Raw genomic sequence first — 23,465 nt, 5'->3', positions numbered from 1 at the left:
CTGTCCATTACAGTAGACATGCAACTTGGAAAGAATATTCAGCTGGCCATTACAGTAGACCTTCCACTTGTAGAAGCTGTTCAAGATTTTCTAACCTTACAGGTTCTCCAGCTCTAAACTCTATGAGAATCTGGCTGTCAATCTCAGTAGCTTTCCCTGAATGTGTACAAAGTATTTTTTACATAATTTATTCTAGGCTGAGAAATCATGTGTGAATTTAGAAAAACAAGAAGGGAAAGGTGACAAGTCAATAGCAAACTTTCTTATGCTCATCTGGTTGAAATACTCAAAGTGTATTTTAAAACAATTCTGGCTAGGCACTGGTGGTTCACGCCTGCAATCCTAGCCACTCAGGAGGCAGATATCAGGAGGATCATGGTTCGAAATCAGCCCGGGGAAATAGTTTGTGAGACCCTATCTTGAAAAAAATCTATCACAAAAAACGGCTGGTGGAGTGGCTCAAGGTATAGGCCCTGAGTTCAAGCCTCAGTACTGAAAAAAAAGTTCTGTATAAAAATAGGAAAAAACGTGTTTGTTGAAAGAAGCCTATTTCTTTGGAATTCCTTTTCTTTTCTTTTTTTTTTTTTTTTTGGCAGCACTGGAGTTCGAACTCAGGGCCTCAGGGCCTCACCCTTGCTAGGCAGGTGTTCTATCACTTCAGTCACTCCACCAGCACATTTCTTTGGTATGCTACAACCAGTGCACAGGAAACATAACTAAACATATCCATACATTTATATCACGAATATATCTAATGTATATATTAATGCATATGCATATAAATGGACACTGTTTTAACTCATCAGCCAGGATCTCCACAGGAGATGAAACTGACCTAGTAAAGGTTGTCTTCTTGACCCCTTCAGGAAAATGCTGAGACCATGAGGGCAGTTTTAATCAAGATGGAGTTCTGTTCCAGTCTAACATGGGATATTTTCAATTCTGAATGTAGAAGGAGAGGCAAGAATGTAAAGGAGGGTTTTGAGTTAAGCCTTTTTTTGTTTTGCATGGCTTTTATGTTTTTATTTTGAAATGCTGTAAATTCAAGAGTACAGGTTAATTTCAATCACTGAAATAAACTAAGATCAGAAGGTCTTAGGTATTAACAAAGAATACAACAATTTATTGCAAACTCTATCTCTCTAGATGAATAAGCTACAAGCAGGAGTACTGATTTTCCCCTATGGAACCGTTTGTTTGCTTCTGACACCTTCTTTGGAGAACTGATTCCTATTTTTAGTAACATATGGCCACCCAATCTCAGTGAATCTAAACTACCTTGCCAATTACACATGCAAAAGTCCCTAAGGATTTCAACAGAAGTCAATAGAAATCATGTATTCTAGTGCATAGGTGGGAGAGAGAGTCTTCAAAGCAGGCTACAATCTTCCTTACTTGGGCAAGAAATACTTCCTTGCCCAGGTGTCCAGCGCAATCTCCTAAAGGAAGGGCTGCAAACTTTGATACGATTAACGAGATTTTTTGGTGGGGGCTGGGGGGTACTCTGGCGATGAGACGTGTGGAAGAGAAAGCACTCTGAAGTGCTGATTCTCCTTTAGTTCAACCTAGGGCCTGCAAGATGACCCAAGGAAGGTGACATCTTGGGGGAAGTCAAGTGCTACAGCATGCTAATCAGGAGATCAGCACAGAGCCAAGTTTCATGTCACCTTTCAAAGCATCCCCATCCCCTGCTCCATCCTCCCTGAACCTTGACAAGGAGGGTGCAGCGTCCCGTCCCAGGTTGGGGCAAACCTCAAACTTTCCAATCCTGGAAGCTCCGCCCTGGCGCGCGGTATCCCGGGCAGCAGAACGTCCGTTGCCCTTTAACAGCTGGCGTGACTCGGGGCCACACGCGGGGCCCCGAGTTCCAGCCCCGCCCGCGGGGGTTCGCCCGTTGGCATCGGCAGTTTGGCCGTTGGCACGGACAGTTTGGCCACCGGCATCGGCGGTTTGGCCGTTGGAAGCGCTGGCCGGCCGTTTCCCCTCCCGCCCCCTCCCAACCTCCCCACTGTCCCATCCCAGGACAATCCCGCGGGATGAGGGAGGACCAAGGCGACTCCAGAGAAAAGTTTTCTGACGCCGGCCATGCTGCTCCAGCTGGCCCGGGGGCAGTGGGAACCCCGCCTCCCTCGAAGGCCCAAGTCCCCTCGGGAGCCGCAGGCCCACTTACCCATTCGTTCCTGTGTACCCCGCAAGGATGAGCTGCCGTTGGCGCTGGCGACAGCGCGGTCCGCCATCTTCACAGCCAGGCTGGGAACCACCACCGGTGGCTCTGGGGCCGCACCGCGCTGGGGCCGCAGCAGCCGGGACCCGGGAGGTCCGGGCAGGAACCCCGGGGGACGGGACGGGGCGGGGCGGGGCCCAAAGAGCCACCGCTCCGCCTTGGGACCCTCAGTCGAGGCAGAGCGACTCTTAGCAGGCCCAGTCGCTGCCCCGGCTGGCCAGCGACTGACTGAAGAAACTCTTACCTGCCACGCTCTAGCCCTGTTGCGCGTTCCGGGCGCCAGCCAATCAGCAGCCTGCTTGCCCATGCTCCGGTTTCCCCTTTCTCACCTCTCCCTAGCAACACAGTCACATTCCAGCCTTCGCCATCCATTCCTCAGTTCAGGGGCACTTATCTATTTATCTATCTATTTAGTTATTTATTTATCCTGCTAAGTCTGTAGTAAGTCTGCTGGGGACTCTAAGCACCTCACAGCAACCTATCTCCCTTCCATTCTCTCTCTGGGCCTCTCCCCCACAGCTTCGGCTTTTCTTTATGTAGTGTTTCAAAGACAGCAGACTTCTTCTTCTGAGATTAAGAGTATATCCACCATCATCTGTATTGAAAACACAATATTCTTAGTTAAGTAGTATCAATATTTTAATAGCCAATGTTTAGTTAATACTTATAAATTGCTGTTAAAATATTTTGGTACTAAGAATAAGGTATTTGTCAAAACTGACAGATTTAAAAGTATGTTTTATCATAAAATTCAAATACTTATGTTTGTGTAATTCAAAAGTAAGTTTGTAAAACTCAGAAAAGTACTCAAAAATACTCAGTTTGTATTGGTGTGAAAGAGGTGTGGGGAGAACTGGAGAGTAAAGTAGGAGTTAAACCTTGTAATTTAATTATAGTTAAAGTCCAGGTAAGGTGAAAACAGTTAAGTATTGGGAGAAACAGAATTAAGCATTCTTTATGTAAGTGTCGTGTCAAACAATCTTTTTTTAAAACATCCTACTGACAAAACCCCAAATACACAAGCCTACACCCAAATATCATCCAAAACTCAAGGAGATTTCCATTAGAAGTCTGAACTGTCAGTATAATGTGAAAACAGACTTACACTTTTTACAATTTATACAATAATACTAATTGACTTAAGTTCTGTTAACTTTTAAGAGCATTTAAGAAATATATGCTAAATAATGAAAAATAATTTTTATAACTAGAAACATATTTATATTCCAATTTCCTAGGAAGATTATATTCTCATATATGGCAGAATATTAATTGGCAACTTTCATTGTCTTCAACTCTGTAATTCTACTTTAGAAAATTACATCCACTGAATTATAAATTTGATTATGAAAACAGCTAAATATTTGACACAAATTCCCTTAAAAATTAGATATAATGTTTAACAGTGGTTACAAGTAAAAGTTTCAAATAATTTTCAACAGTTTCTTCTAAAAAATAAAACTGTATTCCTTTTCCTATCCAGTACAGAATGGCATCTCTGAAAATAGTACATTAACACCAGTTTTTACTGACTCACCCTTCTCATTCTTACAACAAAGATGCGTATTAATGAAATAGTGACTTTTTAAATTGTCTTCCAGAATCAGAGACACTCTTGAGAAGTTCTAGATAATCTCAGGAAGCAAATTTTCAAGCCTCAAGCTCATATACAAATTGTAACCAAAATGACATAGGAATAGGTTTGCACACACATTTCCAAAAACAAGTATTTCATGAGCCACCCTACAATATTATTTATTTCTTTACCTTTGAGCATTGTTAATGACTTTTATTTATTTTTGCTGTGCTTTTTAATTTCTGTTAATATTTTACGATGAAACTCATTTGAAATTCTGGGCTCAAAGTGAAAAACTGAAAAGTATGAGCAATAGAAATGAGTTCCAGCATGGCACCGGTGGCTCAGACCTGTAATCCTATTTATTCAGGAGGCAGAGATCAGAAGGATCGTGGATCGAAGCCAGTCCGGACAAATAGTTCTAAGAGACCCTATCTAGAAAAAACCCTTCACAAAAATAGAGCTGGTGAAGTGGCTCAAGATGAAGGCCCTGAGTGAAAAGCCAGTACCAAAAAAAATAAATAAATAATAATAATGAATTCCACACAAAACTTGTTGAATGAGTAAAGGCAAGTAATATTACTAGCAACAACAGTATTTAGTTTACACTATTTTGTTGCAAGGTGATTAGGATTTTAAAAATATTTAAGAGAAACCAATCATTCTTGTAATTCCAGCACTTAAAAATAATTTTTATTATCAATAAAATTAACCTTTTCTTATAGGGAAGTAAACAGAAATAATTCTAACTATGTGAACTTACTGGTTTTTGATCCTATGTTTGCATCCTTGAATCTTAAGATATTACCCAAGCACCCTTCACGTGAAGAACGACCTCTTGGTGTACCACTTCCTCCTCTTCCACACCTCAGACTTCTTTGGGGGACTTTAGTTCTTGAAAGAGGTGGCAGTTTGTGCCTACCATGACTTTCAAAAGATGGTTTCTTCTTGGCTTGCTCTACTTTGTTTTTCCATCCAAACACTAAAAAGATCAAGTACATCATCAATACCATCGAATTTAACTTAAATTCTTCAATATATTCCTATTTTTATTGCAACAACACTCAAGTTTTAGGTTTTTCCAAAAGTAAACACTTTCCTCTTAAATGAATACGTGCTTCACAATCCACTGTGCACCAAAATGTGCATTACTACCATTTCTTGAAATGTCTCTCACATTTAAAAGTAAAATTAAAACCTCACTGTGATATATTTTATAATACATAAATCTTAATCTTTATATACCTGCTACATACATAAAATTTTAGACAGTTACACAAAATTATTCCTCATGCTATTCATTCTGTTTCACTATTTGTATGTTAAAATTTAAGAGAGGAGAAGTCCCCCAGTATGATTTCCTATTCACTACCTACTCTAGTTCTAATAATTTTACTTCTTTAAGTAGGATCTTTACTTGGTCTCATTTAGAATTTTCTGCCTGACTCATTTCACCTTTTGTTTTACATATGTGTAATTATCAAAGTACTTCTTTAATACAGTATTTCCTGTTTTTATTTCTGAGAAATATGTCAATGTCCTAAATCATCTCATGATAAATTTCTATTGATTTCTTTTTCTGGAGGTCAAAGTGATTTTTAAAACCTAATTCAGGTAACTGTTCCACTCTGTTGGCTTATTACTTTTGAAACATACCAAATCCTCACTAAGACCGCAGGTAAATATTTATATTCTCCCAATATCTACTGCCATATAGGCCAGCCGTGGAGCTTCATTTGCTATTTCTGGCCTAAATGTTTTCTGAAGATTTGGAGTGGCTATGTCGGTTCAGTATTCAGGAGTCAGTTAAAATTTCTTGATCTTTCTATATAATAAAAGTGTTCAGTGATTAAGCACTGATTAAATCATCAGTTCAACTGAAGACTTTAGAGGGAAATTGGATTACTAATAATTATTCTTCATGTGTTTATACCTAATGGAAACTGTGAGCCAAATCTCACTGTTAAGTTTCTTTAAAACTTTAACATGAAAGTAAAACACGAAGAAAATACTGTGTTCATGTATCAAGAGTTTAACATTATATTTCAGAAATAAAGGCAATTAGCATCCATGGATCACAATAAAGAAAGTTTAAACTTGCTGAAGGTAATTCAACAATGAACAAATATATGATAGAGTGAGCATAAAATGCATTATATCTTTTGGAATTTGAATCAAAACTATTATTCCTGTAAAAGTAGGAATTAACTGTTCCTTCTTGTATGTCTTTCTACTTCCATGAACTGAAATAGCACTTTTTGGGTTTTTTTGCAAACACTATCCTATTTCTTCTACTATTCTTGTGGGGTTTTCTTCTAAAGTTTAGCAGTTTTTTGGAGGCTAACAACCTAGTCACATTTACACTGGAATACTAACAAAATTAAGTATAATGTACGTTAATTAATATGGTGTTTCAATCTCCTTCCAACAATTTTTGAGTGATTATGTAACAAAAAAGAACCATGGGTAAATAATTGTAGTTATATGGCATTTTGCCAACTTAAAATTTGTAGAAAAATGGCCAGGCATGGTGTCTCAAACCTGAATCCCTGCTTCTTGGTATACAGAGATTGGGAGGATCTCAGTTTAAGTCCATTCTGGGTAAAAATCCACAAGACCACATCTCAACCAATGGCTGGGTGCAGTGGTAGTGGGTGCCTGTCATCCCAGCTACAAGTGCAAGTACTAACAGGAGGATCATGGTCCATGCTGGTCTGGACATAAAGTGAAATACTAATCTCAAAAATAACCAACCAAAAAGGGCTCACAAAGGGGCTCAAGATGCAGAGCTCTACTTAAAAAGTACAAGGCCCTTAGTTCAATCCCCATTATTGCCAAAAGAAAAAGCAACACTGGAGAAAAATGGGAAAGATCTATAAATACTGTTACTTGCTGAACAGATCTAGATTATTATTAAAAGATTCCTACCTTTCCATTCCTACCTTAGCATCTGCAGGGCTTTCAAAAGTAATAAAAGCAAAGCCTCTAGACTTCTTCGTTTCTCAATGCTTCATCAATAGAACTGTAATACATGTAAACTTTTAAATTATGTAAACATAAAGGTTAAACTTCCATTCAACAAAATTGTCAGTCCTTAAACAATCTGTCACAAAGCTCTCATACAACAAACACAGCATTATCATCAACCATTTAAAAATCATCTTAAATGTAATCTAAAATTTTGTTTCATATTATATTAGTATTCTCAATATTATATGTAAAAGACTTCACAGTTAGCCTTTCTCACCACATTTCACACCAACACCCACAGCATATTAATTGTTTTTATCTTCAGTAGTAAGAGATGCTTAGGGCAACACTTTACCCATCCCATGCATCAGTGCTTTTGTAAAAATAAGGAAATGTTAAACCCAGAAAATGACAGTCCTAGTCATGTAAAGTTTCAATAAAAAGACATTTTTATAGTTTATATTTACTTTGAACGATACATAGATTGATTCTTAACTTCAATTACCTTCTAGTATGTGTCCAAATTTTCCAAACACTGCTTCAATAGACTTTGCATTGGTCTCTGCATTGAGGCCTCCTATGAAGAGTTTTCCAGGCTGAACAACTTGCATCATTTTGCTGTTAAGTGGGCCAAATGGTTCCAATTTTTACACTACATTTAAAATTCAAGAAAAGTACTGTAAATAGACTGATAATGTTTTTTACTTCTAAAAACTGAAACCTTTTAATACATAAGGCAAAAAGTAGCAATGACATATTAGGCCAAAGTTCTGGTTTCTATATGTATCAGATTAAAAAAAAACTCGGTTGTAAAATGAAATGGGCCCTGTGCCTGTGGCTCATACCTGTAATTCTGTCTACTCAGGAGGGAGAGATAAGGAGGATTGTCATTTGAAGCCAGCCCAAGCAAATAGTTCATGAGATCCTATCTGGAAAATATCCATCACAAAAAAGGGCTGGTGGAGTGACTAACAGTAAAGGCCCTGAGTTCAAGCCCCAGTACCACAAAAAAAAAAAAAAAAGAAATGGAAAATACTATTGTAATCCTTTTGAGTTGAATATTCAGGTTGTAACTTTTAAAAATTTACATTGAAAAATGATACATCTTTATGGTTCACAATATTATAGTGGAATGAGTAAAGCTAAATAACATATCCATTCCTCACATAATTATATTTTCAAAGTGAAAACATTTCATATGTATTGTTTTAGCAATATAAAATAAGCAATACGAATTACTTATGGTCATCTGAGTTTTCAAAGCGGTCGGTTTTCACCTAAAAATATGTTAAAAGTTATTTTAAAAATTCATTTTTTGAACCCAATTATTTTTACAAAATGTACAAATTCATTTACAAAATGCTACGTATTTTCCAGTTTTTCCCCTTATCATGATTACATATGTAATACTCTCAGCTTAAAATTGTGTTTGCCAAACGTTTACATACTTAAAATGCTAACTGCTAAAAGCAATGAAAATTGTAGCCTTTATGAGGCAAAAGTAAACTTCGGCCACAATGTTTAAAGTAACTGACAGAAATTATAACAAATACCTAAAGTTTTGTTATTTCAGACAAGCAGGTAAGGATTTTGCTCTTGGAGTAACAGGACAAGTTTTTAATTGTAGTGACAGAATATCCTGCCTTTGTTTTTCTATTGTGACTCTATGTTGTCCCGGAAAAGAAAAAAAAAGCGTAAGTGAAACAAAATGGCTCCCGGCAATACGTCCAACAATCAATCCAGGACTAGACTGCTTGTCCAAATATAACAAAGGAAAAAAAATAAAGGTGAACCACCACAGGAGGGGTAAGGAGTTAAAATAGTAATAAGACTGATTTTCACTCCAACAAAAAGGTTTTCAACCTTTTTTCCCTTCCCAGACTCCACAAACTTTAAACCCATCCCCGTACTCAAGAACAAAATCCGGGTTCTTTGCCGGCTTTACTTTCTAAGGGTCCCTACATAAAGGGTATTTTTAGCATAACGAACCCTAGCTCCTTCCCATACACACGGCTTTACACATCCCCATTACATACATTACATATACAATATTTAATTAAATATACACATTTGTATATATATATACACACATACACAATGTACAATTTACTCGTACATTTAAAATTTTCCAATTAAATCCTGAGAGAAAAATCAAAATTCGGGTATTTCTCATTAAACGAAATGATTTAGCTTTGCGTTGTCTCTTCTGTCACTCAAACTCACTTTCGTACTTAAATTTGGAACTTCCTTACCCTCTCCTGGCTTTCTGCTCTTGTGTTAGCATTGCCCAGCGATGTGAGCTATCCTAACGGTCCACGGCAACTGCGCAGGCAAGTAATATAAGGGGCTGGGGGACCCGGATGTGATGGTTGAAGCGCCGCAGAGGAAGTAGGGAATATGGAAGGTCCTAAAGTGAAGGGGTGACCCGAAAATTAATTTAGAGGTGCAGACGTGTATACAGATACTGATCGTACAATGCAAAAGGTAAGGTAGATGAACAGAACGGATTCTCCAATTTCTTTGCTTTACTTCATTACAATTGTGTTTTAATCAAGTTTAAGTGATAATCCACAATTTGTCTCCCCCTTCCAAATGTTAACGATATGGTATGCCCACATGTCTCCAAACGGCACTATTTTTAATTTGCAAGGGAAAAAATAAGCAATAAATAAACTTGTAAGAGGTATACAAATAAAACAATAAATAAAAATTAGGAAAGACATTTAAAAAAGGAAGTTACAGATCCAAAGCTTCTGTATCTTGAAAATTTAATTCTCAATTTTTTATTCAATAGATTGATGTAGTATCTGATCCAAACTTTCAAAATTGATAAGAACAGAGTTATAGAAGACAAATTCTCCTGAGTTTTTGTATAAAAAATTGTACCGTTAAGTAAATAAAACTCTATTCGGTAAAAAGTACATTTTCATTCATGATAAATATTTTTGTATTATCTATCACATTACTTTTTCTTATTTGAAAAGTGTTCCTTTATGATACAAACCATCATTTTCAGTGCCTAATATCATATTCTAACAAATTACTCTCCACTCCTTTTATTGTTTTTTGGCAATACAGAGGTTGAACTCAAAGCTGTGAACTTCCAAGACAAGGGGCTCTCTCACTTGAATCACATCTCCAACCATTTTTGGCTTCTAGTTATTTTCCAGGCAGGGTCTTGCTTTTTGCTAGAGGCAAAACACCTGTGATCATCCTACCTGTGTCTCCCACATGTCAAGGATCACCCGGGCACAACACCCTGCCTGGCTCCTTGGTGAGATTGGGGTCTTACTAAGTTTTTGACAGGGCTGGCCTTAAACCGCTATCCTCCCTATCTATGTTTCCCATACTTCTTTTTATACCCTATACATTCTGACCATGATAAGCAATATATTACCAAGTATGTCTTCTTTGATATCTTAAGCTTTCCTTGCAATATTCTTTCTTCAGGAGAATAATCCATCAGTGAAACCACATACCCAAAATAGATTTTTATATATTTATATAATTTATGGAAAATTGTGTTTAAATTGACAGTTAAAATTCTTAATAATTTTCTGAGTATTTTATCCTCATACTTGCCACATTCTTACAAGATAGACATTAATTTGGGTAAGGCTCTGTAAGTATATATCATCTCTTCTCTTTCATTTTGAACAGGTAAAATTTGTGACTTGTTTTAGTTAATATTCCTTGAAGGAAATTACCTTTATTAATGATTTTTGAAAAGGTAATAACTATATTATAAATGATAGAATGGTATGTTATCATGAATTGACAATTGCATGAGCCAGTCAGAGGATATCATAGGAAAAACAGTCATGGAATTAATATATTGTAGGATTGAGGATGTATTTTGATGGTTAAAAGAAAAATATTTACATACCACTACTTTCTAAACAATATTAGTGTCAACCACTTATTTGAATTATCTAAATATATTATCTACCAACAAAGTTTTTGTGACTCATATGGCACCTTTATTTTATTACACACGTTTTGGGCAAAAGGAACATAATGTACAAAACTGAAATTTGCCCACAGTTTCCAGTAATGTATTGACAGGAGAGCTGTAATTTTTTTTAAAAAGTGTCTTTTCATAACATTCATTACTAAAGAAAACCAACTTTTATGAAGACATATGGTAATAATTGTCTGAGATGTGTTTTGAGCAAGATTTTTGTTATTTATTTCTCATTTATTCATATGTGCATACCTTGTTTGGGTCATTTCTCCCCAATATCTTCTGCCCCTTCCCTCTCCCCCCCATGCCCCCACACTTCCAGGCAGAAACTCTTCTGCCCTTATCTCTAATTTTGTTGAAGAGAAAACATAAGCAATGATAAGAAAGACAAAGAGTTTTTGCTAGTTGAGATAAGGATAGCTATACAGAGAGATTCCTAGCATTGCTTCCATGTACAAATGTGTTACATTCTAAGATGGTTCATCTCTAACTGTCCTTTTTTCTAGTTCCTGATCCCCTTCTCATATTGACTTCTGTCGCTTTAAAATTTCTGTAGTAGTTCCTCTGCAGTGAGGACATCAAATCCTATCATGTTTTGTGTTTCTTACCTGTCCTCATACCTCCTGTGTGTGCTCTCCCCTTATCATGTGACCCAAGTCCAACCGCATTGCTGCATTTGCACTAGATCTAAAGCCTGCATATGAGGGAGAACATATGATTTTTGGTTTCTGAGCCTGGCTAACCTCACTGTTTTGAGCAAGATTTAATCATAGATTATCTCTTCATTAGAAGCATTAATGACTATGAAACATTATAATGAATATTGTCATTAACACAATAGAGAAACAGGCTTCCATCAAAAATACTGGTAGCTTCACAAAAGTGGGGAGAACACTGGTGTTTGAACTCAGGGACTTGTACTTGCTAGACATGCACTATAAAACTCAAGTGACAAACACAGCCATTTTTGAAGTTATTTTTCAAAGAGGACTTCAGTTTTTGACATGATGTCTCTTGGATCATGATCCTCCTGATCCCACTTCCTGAGTAGCACTGCTTATAGGCATAAGATATCACACCCAACTCTAAGGTCCAAAATTTATTAAGTATGTAAAGATGGTTAAATTCCCTAACTACTGAAATTTATGCAATCAGCAAGAAGAAGATAATGATCATTTCTATCAAAGTATTTTGTTGTTAAATAATGTCCAGCACACCGTCAGGGCAATACTTAAAATATAGCTCAGGCCTCAAAAGAGTATAGATATTATAATTACCTTAACATAGGCATAACTTGAAATTAATATGTAATCCTGTTTTAGAGCAACATGACAAAACTATAAAAATATGTTTAAAAAGAATTGAGAGACAGGGCTGTCTGCTGTCTCCACTCCAATTCAATACAGTTTTGTGGAATTTCTAGCTAGATCAATAAGACAAGAGCAAGAAATAAAAGGAATTAAAATAGGGAAGGAAGAAGTCAAACTATCCCTATAAGTCCCAGATAGCTTTTCTCAGTGGCCACTAACATCTCAGGCTTCATTAGTTCTCTGCCGCACAAGCACACATTTCCTTAATTATTTTAACTACCTATCATAACCGTTAATTTAGTTTTTCTTAATATGTGGTAACCAGACTTGTGTGCAATAGCATAGGGGCGTATCTCCTATGCTCTTAAACAAGGATAAAACAGATTTTTCAGTGTTCTTCTCCAGGCCCTTCCCAGAGATGCCCAGGATTGTGAGGCATTTTAGATGCAGCCATACATGGAATTAAGGAGTTCAATTAAAGAGTTAAGAACTCTCATGTGCATTATCCTGTAGTTTTTCTTACATTTCCCTAAAATGTGCTCTACTAATCTTACACATCACTTTTATTGAACTTTATCATTTTTCTGCCTGTTTACAAGAGATGTGTGTTAGCACTTTGGTATAGTTTATATTTGTTTGCTTGACATTTTTCTACCTAGAATGGTCACATGTCCAAATACTGGTTCTCCTTCCATCTTCACTGTGCATCAGAATGGAACTTTTGGAGGGCTGCGGATATAGCTCAGTTGGGGAAGTGCACACTTAGCATACTCCAGCCAAGGCCCAGTTCAATCCTCAGCACCACAAAAAGAAGAAACAGAGAAAAGAAAAGGCATAGCCTTGCTAATGGTTTTAAAGCAATGAGAAAACTGAAGCTAAACCTATCTTTCTCAGATCACATAGGTAGCAAGTAGTGGCACCACATCTTAGTTGTACAATAAAAAGCAACTTGAGTTGAGATAGTAAAGCATTAAGAAAGAAACTAATAGGAAAACAAAGAAATATGCAATCGGGAAACCACAAAAATAGGTGAGTTCATGGAATTTTGTCTAAAATAACAACAAAGTCACAAGGCTGACAGATACTTCCAGAAGACCTCTCAGCATGTCTTTGGAATTGATAATAAAAACTGGGGACAATTTTCTACCACTTCCAGCTATCTACAATGAGTGACCACTTGGAAAGAATATATATAGTTGTCCATTACAGTAGACATGCAACTTGGAAAGAATATTCAGCTGGCCATTACAGTAGACCTTCCACTTGTAGAAGCTGTTCAAGATTTTCTAACCTTACAGGTTCTCCAGCTCTAAACTCTATGAGAATCTGGCTGTCAATCTCAGTAGCTTTCCCTGAATGTGTACAAAGTATTTTTTACATAATTTATTCTAGGCTGAGAAATCATGTGTGAATTTAGAAAAACAAGAAGGGAAAGGTGACAAGTCAATAGCAAACTTTCTTATGCTCATCTGGTTGAAATACTCAAAGTGTATTTTAAAACAATTCTGGCTAGGCACTGGTGGTTCACGCCTGCAATCCTAGCCACTCAGGAGGCAGATATCAGGAGGATCATGGTTCGAAATCAGCCCGGGGAAATAGTTTGTGAGACCCTATCTTGAAAAAAATCTATCACAAAAAACGGCTGGTGGAGTGGCTCAAGGTATAGGCCCTGAGTTCAAGCCTCAGTACTGAAAAAAAAGTTCTGTATAAAAATAGGAAAAAACGTGTTTGTTGAAAGAAGCCTATTTCTTTGGAATTCCTTTTCTTTTCTTTTTCTTTTTTTTTTTGGCAGCACTGGAGTTCGAACTCAGGGCCTCAGGGCCTCACCCTTGCTAGGCAGGTGTTCTATCACTTCAGTCACTCCACCAGCACATTTCTTTGGTATGCTACAACCAGTGCACAGGAAACATAACTAAACATATCCATACATTTATATCACGAATATATCTAATGTATATATTAATGCATATGCATATAAATGGACACTGTTTTAACTCATCAGCCAGGATCTCCACAGGAGATGAAACTGACCTAGTAAAGGTTGTCTTCTTGACCCCTTCAGGAAAATGCTGAGACCATGAGGGCAGTTTTAATCAAGATGGAGTTCTGTTCCAGTCTAACATGGGATATTTTCAATTCTGAATGTAGAAGGAGAGGCAAGAATGTAAAGGAGGGTTTTGAGTTAAGCCTTTTTTTGTTTTGCATGGCTTTTATGTTTTTATTTTGAAATGCTGTAAATTCAAGAGTACAGGTTAATTTCAATCACTGAAATAAACTAAGATCAGAAGGTCTTAGGTATTAACAAAGAATACAACAATTTATTGCAAACTCTATCTCTCTAGATGAATAAGCTACAAGCAGGAGTACTGATTTTCCCCTATGGAACCGTTTGTTTGCTTCTGACACCTTCTTTGGAGAACTGATTCCTATTTTTAGTAACATATGGCCACCCAATCTCAGTGAATCTAAACTACCTTGCCAATTACACATGCAAAAGTCCCTAAGGATTTCAACAGAAGTCAATAGAAATCATGTATTCTAGTGCATAGGTGGGAGAGAGAGTCTTCAAAGCAGGCTACAATCTTCCTTACTTGGGCAAGAAATACTTCCTTGCCCAGGTGTCCAGCGCAATCTCCTAAAGGAAGGGCTGCAAACTTTGATACGATTAACGAGATTTTTTGGTGGGGGCTGGGGGGTACTCTGGCGATGAGACGTGTGGAAGAGAAAGCACTCTGAAGTGCTGATTCTCCTTTAGTTCAACCTAGGGCCTGCAAGATGACCCAAGGAAGGTGACATCTTGGGGGAAGTCAAGTGCTACAGCATGCTAATCAGGAGATCAGCACAGAGCCAAGTTTCATGTCACCTTTCAAAGCATCCCCATCCCCTGCTCCATCCTCCCTGAACCTTGACAAGGAGGGTGCAGCGTCCCGTCCCAGGTTGGGGCAAACCTCAAACTTTCCAATCCTGGAAGCTCCGCCCTGGCGCGCGGTATCCCGGGCAGCAGAACGTCCGTTGCCCTTTAACAGCTGGCGTGACTCGGGGCCACACGCGGGGCCCCGAGTTCCAGCCCCGCCCGCGGGGGTTCGCCCGTTGGCATCGGCAGTTTGGCCACCGGCATCGGCGGTTTGGCCGTTGGAAGCGCTGGCCGGCCGTTTCCCCTCCCGCCCCCTCCCAACCTCCCCACTGTCCCATCCCAGGACAATCCCGCGGGATGAGGGAGGACCAAGGCGACTCCAGAGAAAAGTTTTCTGACGCCGGCCATGCTGCTCCAGCTGGCCCGGGGGCAGTGGGAACCCCGCCTCCCTCGAAGGCCCAAGTCCCCTCGGGAGCCGCAGGCCCACTTACCCATTCGTTCCTGTGTACCCCGCAAGGATGAGCTGCCGTTGGCGCTGGCGACAGCGCGGTCCGCCATCTTCACAGCCAGGCTGGGAACCACCACCGGTGGCTCTGGGGCCGCACCGCGCTGGGGCCGCAGCAGCCGGGACCCGGGAGGTCCGGGCAGGAACCCCGGGGGACGGGACGGGGCGGGGCGGGGCCCAAAGAGCCACCGCTCCGCCTTGGGACCCTCAGTCGAGGCAGAGCGACTCTTAGCAGGCCCAGTCGCTGCCCCGGCTGGCCAGCGACTGACTGAAGAAACTCTTACCTGCCACGCTCTAGCCCTGTTGCGCGTTCCGGGCGCCAGCCAATCAGCAGCCTGCTTGCCCATGCTCCGGTTTCCCCTTTCTCACCTCTCCCTAGCAACACAGTCACATTCCAGCCTTCGCCATCCATTCCTCAGTTCAGGGGCACTTATCTATTTATCTATCTATTTAGTTATTTATTTATCCTGCTAAGTCTGTAGTAAGTCTGCTGGGGACTCTAAGCACCTCACAGCAACCTATCTCCCTTCCATTCTCTCTCTGGGCCTCTCCCCCACAGCTTCGGCTTTTCTTTATGTAGTGTTTCAAAGACAGCAGACTTCTTCTTCTGAGATTAAGAGTATATCCACCATCATCTGTATTGAAAACACAATATTCTTAGTTAAGTAGTATCAATATTTTAATAGCCAATGTTTAGTTAATACTTATAAATTGCTGTTAAAATATTTTGGTACTAAGAATAAGGTATTTGTCAAAACTGACAGATTTAAAAGTATGTTTTATCATAAAATTCAAATACTTATGTTTGTGTAATTCAAAAGTAAGTTTGTAAAACTCAGAAAAGTACTCAAAAATACTCATTTTGTATTGGTGTGAAAGAGGTGTGGGGAGAACTGGAGAGTAAAGTAGGAGTTAAACCTTGTAATTTAATTATAGTTAAAGTCCAGGTAAGGTGAAAACAGTTAAGTATTGGGAGAAACAGAATTAAGCATTCTTTATGTAAGTGTCGTGTCAAACAATCTTTTTTTAAAACATCCTACTGACAAAACCCCAAATACACAAGCCTACACCCAAATATCATCCAAAACTCAAGGAGATTTCCATTAGAAGTCTGAACTGTCAGTATAATGTGAAAACAGACTTACACTTTTTACAATTTATACAATAATACTAATTGACTTAAGTTCTGTTAACTTTTAAGAGCATTTAAGAAATATATGCTAAATAATGAAAAATAATTTTTATAACTAGAAACATATTTATATTCCAATTTCCTAGGAAGATTATATTCTCATATATGGCAGAATATTAATTGGCAACTTTCATTGTCTTCAACTCTGTAATTCTACTTTAGAAAATTACATCCACTGAATTATAAATTTGATTATGAAAACAGCTAAATATTTGACACAAATTCCCTTAAAAATTAGATATAATGTTTAACAGTGGTTACAAGTAAAAGTTTCAAATAATTTTCAACAGTTTCTTCTAAAAAATAAAACTGTATTCCTTTTCCTATCCAGTACAGAATGGCATCTCTGAAAATAGTACATTAACACCAGTTTTTACTGACTCACCCTTCTCATTCTTACAACAAAGATGCGTATTAATGAAATAGTGACTTTTTAAATTGTCTTCCAGAATCAGAGACACTCTTGAGAAGTTCTAGATAATCTCAGGAAGCAAATTTTCAAGCCTCAAGCTCATATACAAATTGTAACCAAAATGACATAGGAATAGGTTTGCACACACATTTCCAAAAACAAGTATTTCATGAGCCACCCTACAATATTATTTATTTCTTTACCTTTGAGCATTGTTAATGACTTTTATTTATTTTTGCTGTGCTTTTTAATTTCTGTTAATATTTTACGATGAAACTCATTTGAAGTTCTGGGCTCAAAGTGAAAAACTGAAAAGTATGAGCAATAGAAATGAGTTCCAGCATGGCACCGGTGGCTCAGACCTGTAATCCTATTTATTCAGGAGGCAGAGATCAGAAGGATCGTGGATCGAAGCCAGTCCGGACAAATAGTTCTAAGAGACCCTATCTAGAAAAAACCCTTCACAAAAATAGAGCTGGTGAAGTGGCTCAAGATGAAGGCCCTGAGTGAAAAGCCAGTACCAAAAAAAATAAATAAATAATAATAATGAATTCCACACAAAACTTGTTGAATGAGTAAAGGCAAGTAATATTACTAGCAACAACAGTATTTAGTTTACACTATTTTGTTGCAAGGTGATTAGGATTTTAAAAATATTTAAGAGAAACCAATCATTCTTGTAATTCCAGCACTTAAAAATAATTTTTATTATCAATAAAATTAACCTTTTCTTATAGGGAAGTAAACAGAAATAATTCTAACTATGTGAACTTACTGGTTTTTGATCCTATGTTTGCATCCTTGAATCTTAAGATATTACCCAAGCACCCTTCACGTGAAGAACGACCTCTTGGTGTACCACTTCCTCCTCTTCCACACCTCAGACTTCTTTGGGGGACTTTAGTTCTTGAAAGAGGTGGCAGTTTGTGCCTACCATGACTTTCAAAAGATGGTTTCTTCTTGGCTTGCTCTACTTTGTTTTTCCATCCAAACACTAAAAAGATCAAGTACATCATCAATACCATCGAATTTAACTTAAATTCTTCAATATATTCCTATTTTTATTGCAACAACACTCAAGTTTTAGGTTTTTCCAAAAGTAAACACTTTCCTCTTAAATGAATACGTGCTTCACAATCCACTGTGCACCAAAATGTGCATTACTACCATTTCTTGAAATGTCTCTCACATTTAAAAGTAAAATTAAAACCTCACTGTGATATATTTTATAATACATAAATCTTAATCTTTATATACCTGCTACATACATAAAATTTTAGACAGTTACACAAAATTATTCCTCATGCTATTCATTCTGTTTCACTATTTGTATGTTAAAATTTAAGAGAGGAGAAGTCCCCCAGTATGATTTCCTATTCACTACCTACTCTAGTTCTAATAATTTTACTTCTTTAAGTAGGATCTTTACTTGGTCTCATTTAGAATTTTCTGCCTGACTCATTTCACCTTTTGTTTTACATATGTGTAATTATCAAAGTACTTCTTTAATACAGTATTTCCTGTTTTTATTTCTGAGAAATATGTCAATGTCCTAAATCATCTCATGATAAATTTCTATTGATTTCTTTTTCTGGAGGTCAAAGTGATTTTTAAAACCTAATTCAGGTAACTGTTCCACTCTGTTGGCTTATTACTTTTGAAACATACCAAATCCTCACTAAGACCGCAGGTAAATATTTATATTCTCCCAATATCTACTGCCATATAGGCCAGCCGTGGAGCTTCATTTGCTATTTCTGGCCTAAATGTTTTCTGAAGATTTGGAGTGGCTATGTCGGTTCAGTATTCAGGAGTCAGTTAAAATTTCTTGATCTTTCTATATAATAAAAGTGTTCAGTGATTAAGCACTGATTAAATCATCAGTTCAACTGAAGACTTTAGAGGGAAATTGGATTACTAATAATTATTCTTCATGTGTTTATACCTAATGGAAACTGTGAGCCAAATCTCACTGTTAAGTTTCTTTAAAACTTTAACATGAAAGTAAAACACGAAGAAAATACTGTGTTCATGTATCAAGAGTTTAACATTATATTTCAGAAATAAAGGCAATTAGCATCCATGGATCACAATAAAGAAAGTTTAAACTTGCTGAAGGTAATTCAACAATGAACAAATATATGATAGAGTGAGCATAAAATGCATTATATCTTTTGGAATTTGAATCAAAACTATTATTCCTGTAAAAGTAGGAATTAACTGTTCCTTCTTGTATGTCTTTCTACTTCCATGAACTGAAATAGCACTTTTTGGGTTTTTTTGCAAACACTATCCTATTTCTTCTACTATTCTTGTGGGGTTTTCTTCTAAAGTTTAGCAGTTTTTTGGAGGCTAACAACCTAGTCACATTTACACTGGAATACTAACAAAATTAAGTATAATGTACGTTAATTAATATGGTGTTTCAATCTCCTTCCAACAATTTTTGAGTGATTATGTAACAAAAAAGAACCATGGGTAAATAATTGTAGTTATATGGCATTTTGCCAACTTAAAATTTGTAGAAAAATGGCCAGGCATGGTGTCTCAAACCTGAATCCCTGCTTCTTGGTATACAGAGATTGGGAGGATCTCAGTTTAAGTCCATTCTGGGTAAAAATCCACAAGACCACATCTCAACCAATGGCTGGGTGCAGTGGTAGTGGGTGCCTGTCATCCCAGCTACAAGTGCAAGTACTAACAGGAGGATCATGGTCCATGCTGGTCTGGACATAAAGTGAAATACTAATCTCAAAAATAACCAACCAAAAAGGGCTCACAAAGGGGCTCAAGATGCAGAGCTCTACTTAAAAAGTACAAGGCCCTTAGTTCAATCCCCATTATTGCCAAAAGAAAAAGCAACACTGGAGAAAAATGGGAAAGATCTATAAATACTGTTACTTGCTGAACAGATCTAGATTATTATTAAAAGATTCCTACCTTTCCATTCCTACCTTAGCATCTGCAGGGCTTTCAAAAGTAATAAAAGCAAAGCCTCTAGACTTCTTCGTTTCTCAATGCTTCATCAATAGAACTGTAATACATGTAAACTTTTAAATTATGTAAACATAAAGGTTAAACTTCCATTCAACAAAATTGTCAGTCCTTAAACAATCTGTCACAAAGCTCTCATACAACAAACACAGCATTATCATCAACCATTTAAAAATCATCTTAAATGTAATCTAAAATTTTGTTTCATATTATATTAGTATTCTCAATATTATATGTAAAAGACTTCACAGTTAGCCTTTCTCACCACATTTCACACCAACACCCACAGCATATTAATTGTTTTTATCTTCAGTAGTAAGAGATGCTTAGGGCAACACTTTACCCATCCCATGCATCAGTGCTTTTGTAAAAATAAGGAAATGTTAAACCCAGAAAATGACAGTCCTAGTCATGTAAAGTTTCAATAAAAAGACATTTTTATAGTTTATATTTACTTTGAACGATACATAGATTGATTCTTAACTTCAATTACCTTCTAGTATGTGTCCAAATTTTCCAAACACTGCTTCAATAGACTTTGCATTGGTCTCTGCATTGAGGCCTCCTATGAAGAGTTTTCCAGGCTGAACAACTTGCATCATTTTGCTGTTAAGTGGGCCAAATGGTTCCAATTTTTACACTACATTTAAAATTCAAGAAAAGTACTGTAAATAGACTGATAATGTTTTTTACTTCTAAAAACTGAAACCTTTTAATACATAAGGCAAAAAGTAGCAATGACATATTAGGCCAAAGTTCTGGTTTCTATATGTATCAGATTAAAAAAAAACTCGGTTGTAAAATGAAATGGGCCCTGTGCCTGTGGCTCATACCTGTAATTCTGTCTACTCAGGAGGGAGAGATAAGGAGGATTGTCATTTGAAGCCAGCCCAAGCAAATAGTTCATGAGATCCTATCTGGAAAATATCCATCACAAAAAAGGGCTGGTGGAGTGACTAACAGTAAAGGCCCTGAGTTCAAGCCCCAGTACCACAAAAAAAAAAAAAAAGAAATGGAAAATACTATTGTAATCCTTTTGAGTTGAATATTCAGGTTGTAACTTTTAAAAATTTACATTGAAAAATGATACATCTTTATGGTTCACAATATTATAGTGGAATGAGTAAAGCTAAATAACATATCCATTCCTCACATAATTATATTTTCAAAGTGAAAACATTTCATATGTATTGTTTTAGCAATATAAAATAAGCAATACGAATTACTTATGGTCATCTGAGTTTTCAAAGCGGTCGGTTTTCACCTAAAAATATGTTAAAAGTTATTTTAAAAATTCATTTTTTGAACCCAATTATTTTTACAAAATGTACAAATTCATTTACAAAATGCTACGTATTTTCCAGTTTTTCCCCTTATCATGATTACATATGTAATACTCTCAGCTTAAAATTGTGTTTGCCAAACGTTTACATACTTAAAATGCTAACTGCTAAAAGCAATGAAAATTGTAGCCTTTATGAGGCAAAAGTAAACTTCGGCCACAATGTTTAAAGTAACTGACAGAAATTATAACAAATACCTAAAGTTTTGTTATTTCAGACAAGCAGGTAAGGATTTTGCTCTTGGAGTAACAGGACAAGTTTTTAATTGTAGTGACAGAATATCCTGCCTTTGTTTTTCTATTGTGACTCTATGTTGTCCCGGAAAAGAAAAAAAAAGCGTAAGTGAAACAAAATGGCTCCCGGCAATACGTCCAACAATCAATCCAGGACTAGACTGCTTGTCCAAATATAACAAAGGAAAAAAAATAAAGGTGAACCACCACAGGAGGGGTAAGGAGTTAAAATAGTAATAAGACTGATTTTCACTCCAACAAAAAGGTTTTCAACCTTTTTTCCCTTCCCAGACTCCACAAACTTTAAACCCATTCCCGTACTCAAGAACAAAATCCGGGTTCTTTGCCGGCTTTACTTTCTAAGGGTCCCTACATAAAGGGTATTTTTAGCATAAGGAACCCTAGCTCCTTCCCATACACACGGCTTTACACATCCCCATTACATACATTACATATACAATATTTAATTAAATATACACATTTGTATATATATATATATATATATATATATACACACATACACAATGTACAATTTACTCGTACATTTAAAATTTTCCAATTAAATCCTGAGAGAAAAATCAAAATTCGGGTATTTCTCATTAAACGAAATGATTTAGCTTTGCGTTGTCTCTTCTGTCACTCAAACTCACTTTCGTACTTAAATTTGGAACTTCCTTACCCTCTCCTGGCTTTCTGCTCTTGTGTTAGCATTGCCCAGCGATGTGAGCTATCCTAATGGTCCACGGCAACTGCGCAGGCAAGTAATATAAGGGGCTGGGGGACCCGGATGTGATGGTTGAAGCGCCGCAGAGGAAGTAGGGAATATGGAAGGTCCTAAAGTGAAGGGGTGACCCGAAAATTAATTTAGAGGTGCAGCCGTGTATACAGATACTGATCGTACAATGCAAAAGGTAAGGTAGATGAACAGAACGGATTCTCCAATTTCTTTGCTTTACTTCATTACAATTGTGTTTTAATCAAGTTTAAGTGATAATCCACAATTTGTCTCCCCCTTCCAAATGTTAACGATATGGTATGCCCACATGTCTCCAAACGGCACTATTTTTAATTTGCAAGGGAAAAAATAAGCAATAAATAAACTTGTAAGAGGTATACAAATAAAACAATAAATAAAAATTAGGAAAGACATTTAAAAAAGGAAGTTACAGATCCAAAGCTTCTGTATCTTGAAAATTTAATTCTCAATTTTTTATTCAATAGATTGATCTAGTATCTGATCCAAACTTTCAAAATTGATAAGAACAGAGTTATAGAAGACAAATTCTCCTGAGTTTTTGTATAAAAAATTGTACCGTTAAGTAAATAAAACTCTATTCGGTAAAAAGTACATTTTCATTCATGATAAATATTTTTGTATTATCTATCACATTACTTTTTCTTATTTGAAAAGTGTTCCTTTATGATACAAACCATCATTTTCAGTGCCTAATATCATATTCTAACAAATTACTCTCCACTCCTTTTTTTGTTTTTTGGCAATACAGAGGTTGAACTCAAAGCTGTGAACTTCCAAGACAAGGGGCTCTCTCACTTGAATCACATCTCCAACCATTTTTGGCTTCTAGTTATTTTCCAGGCAGGGTCTTGCTTTTTGCTAGAGGCAAAACACCTGTGATCATCCTACCTGTGTCTCCCACATGTCAAGGATCACCCGGGCACAACACCCTGCCTGGCTCCTTGGTGAGATTGGGGTCTTACTAAGTTTTTGACAGGGCTGGCCTTAAACCGCTATCCTCCCTATCTATGTTTCCCATACTTCTTTTTATACCCTATACATTCTGACCATGATAAGCAATATATTACCAAGTATGTCTTCTTTGATATCTTAAGCTTTCCTTGCAATATTCTTTCTTCAGGAGAATAATCC

Source organism: Castor canadensis, chromosome X (assembly GCF_047511655.1).
Source record: "Castor canadensis chromosome X, mCasCan1.hap1v2, whole genome shotgun sequence".
Classification (NCBI taxonomy): Eukaryota; Metazoa; Chordata; class Mammalia; order Rodentia; family Castoridae; genus Castor; species Castor canadensis.
Note: the sequence above shows the minus strand (reverse complement) of the source record.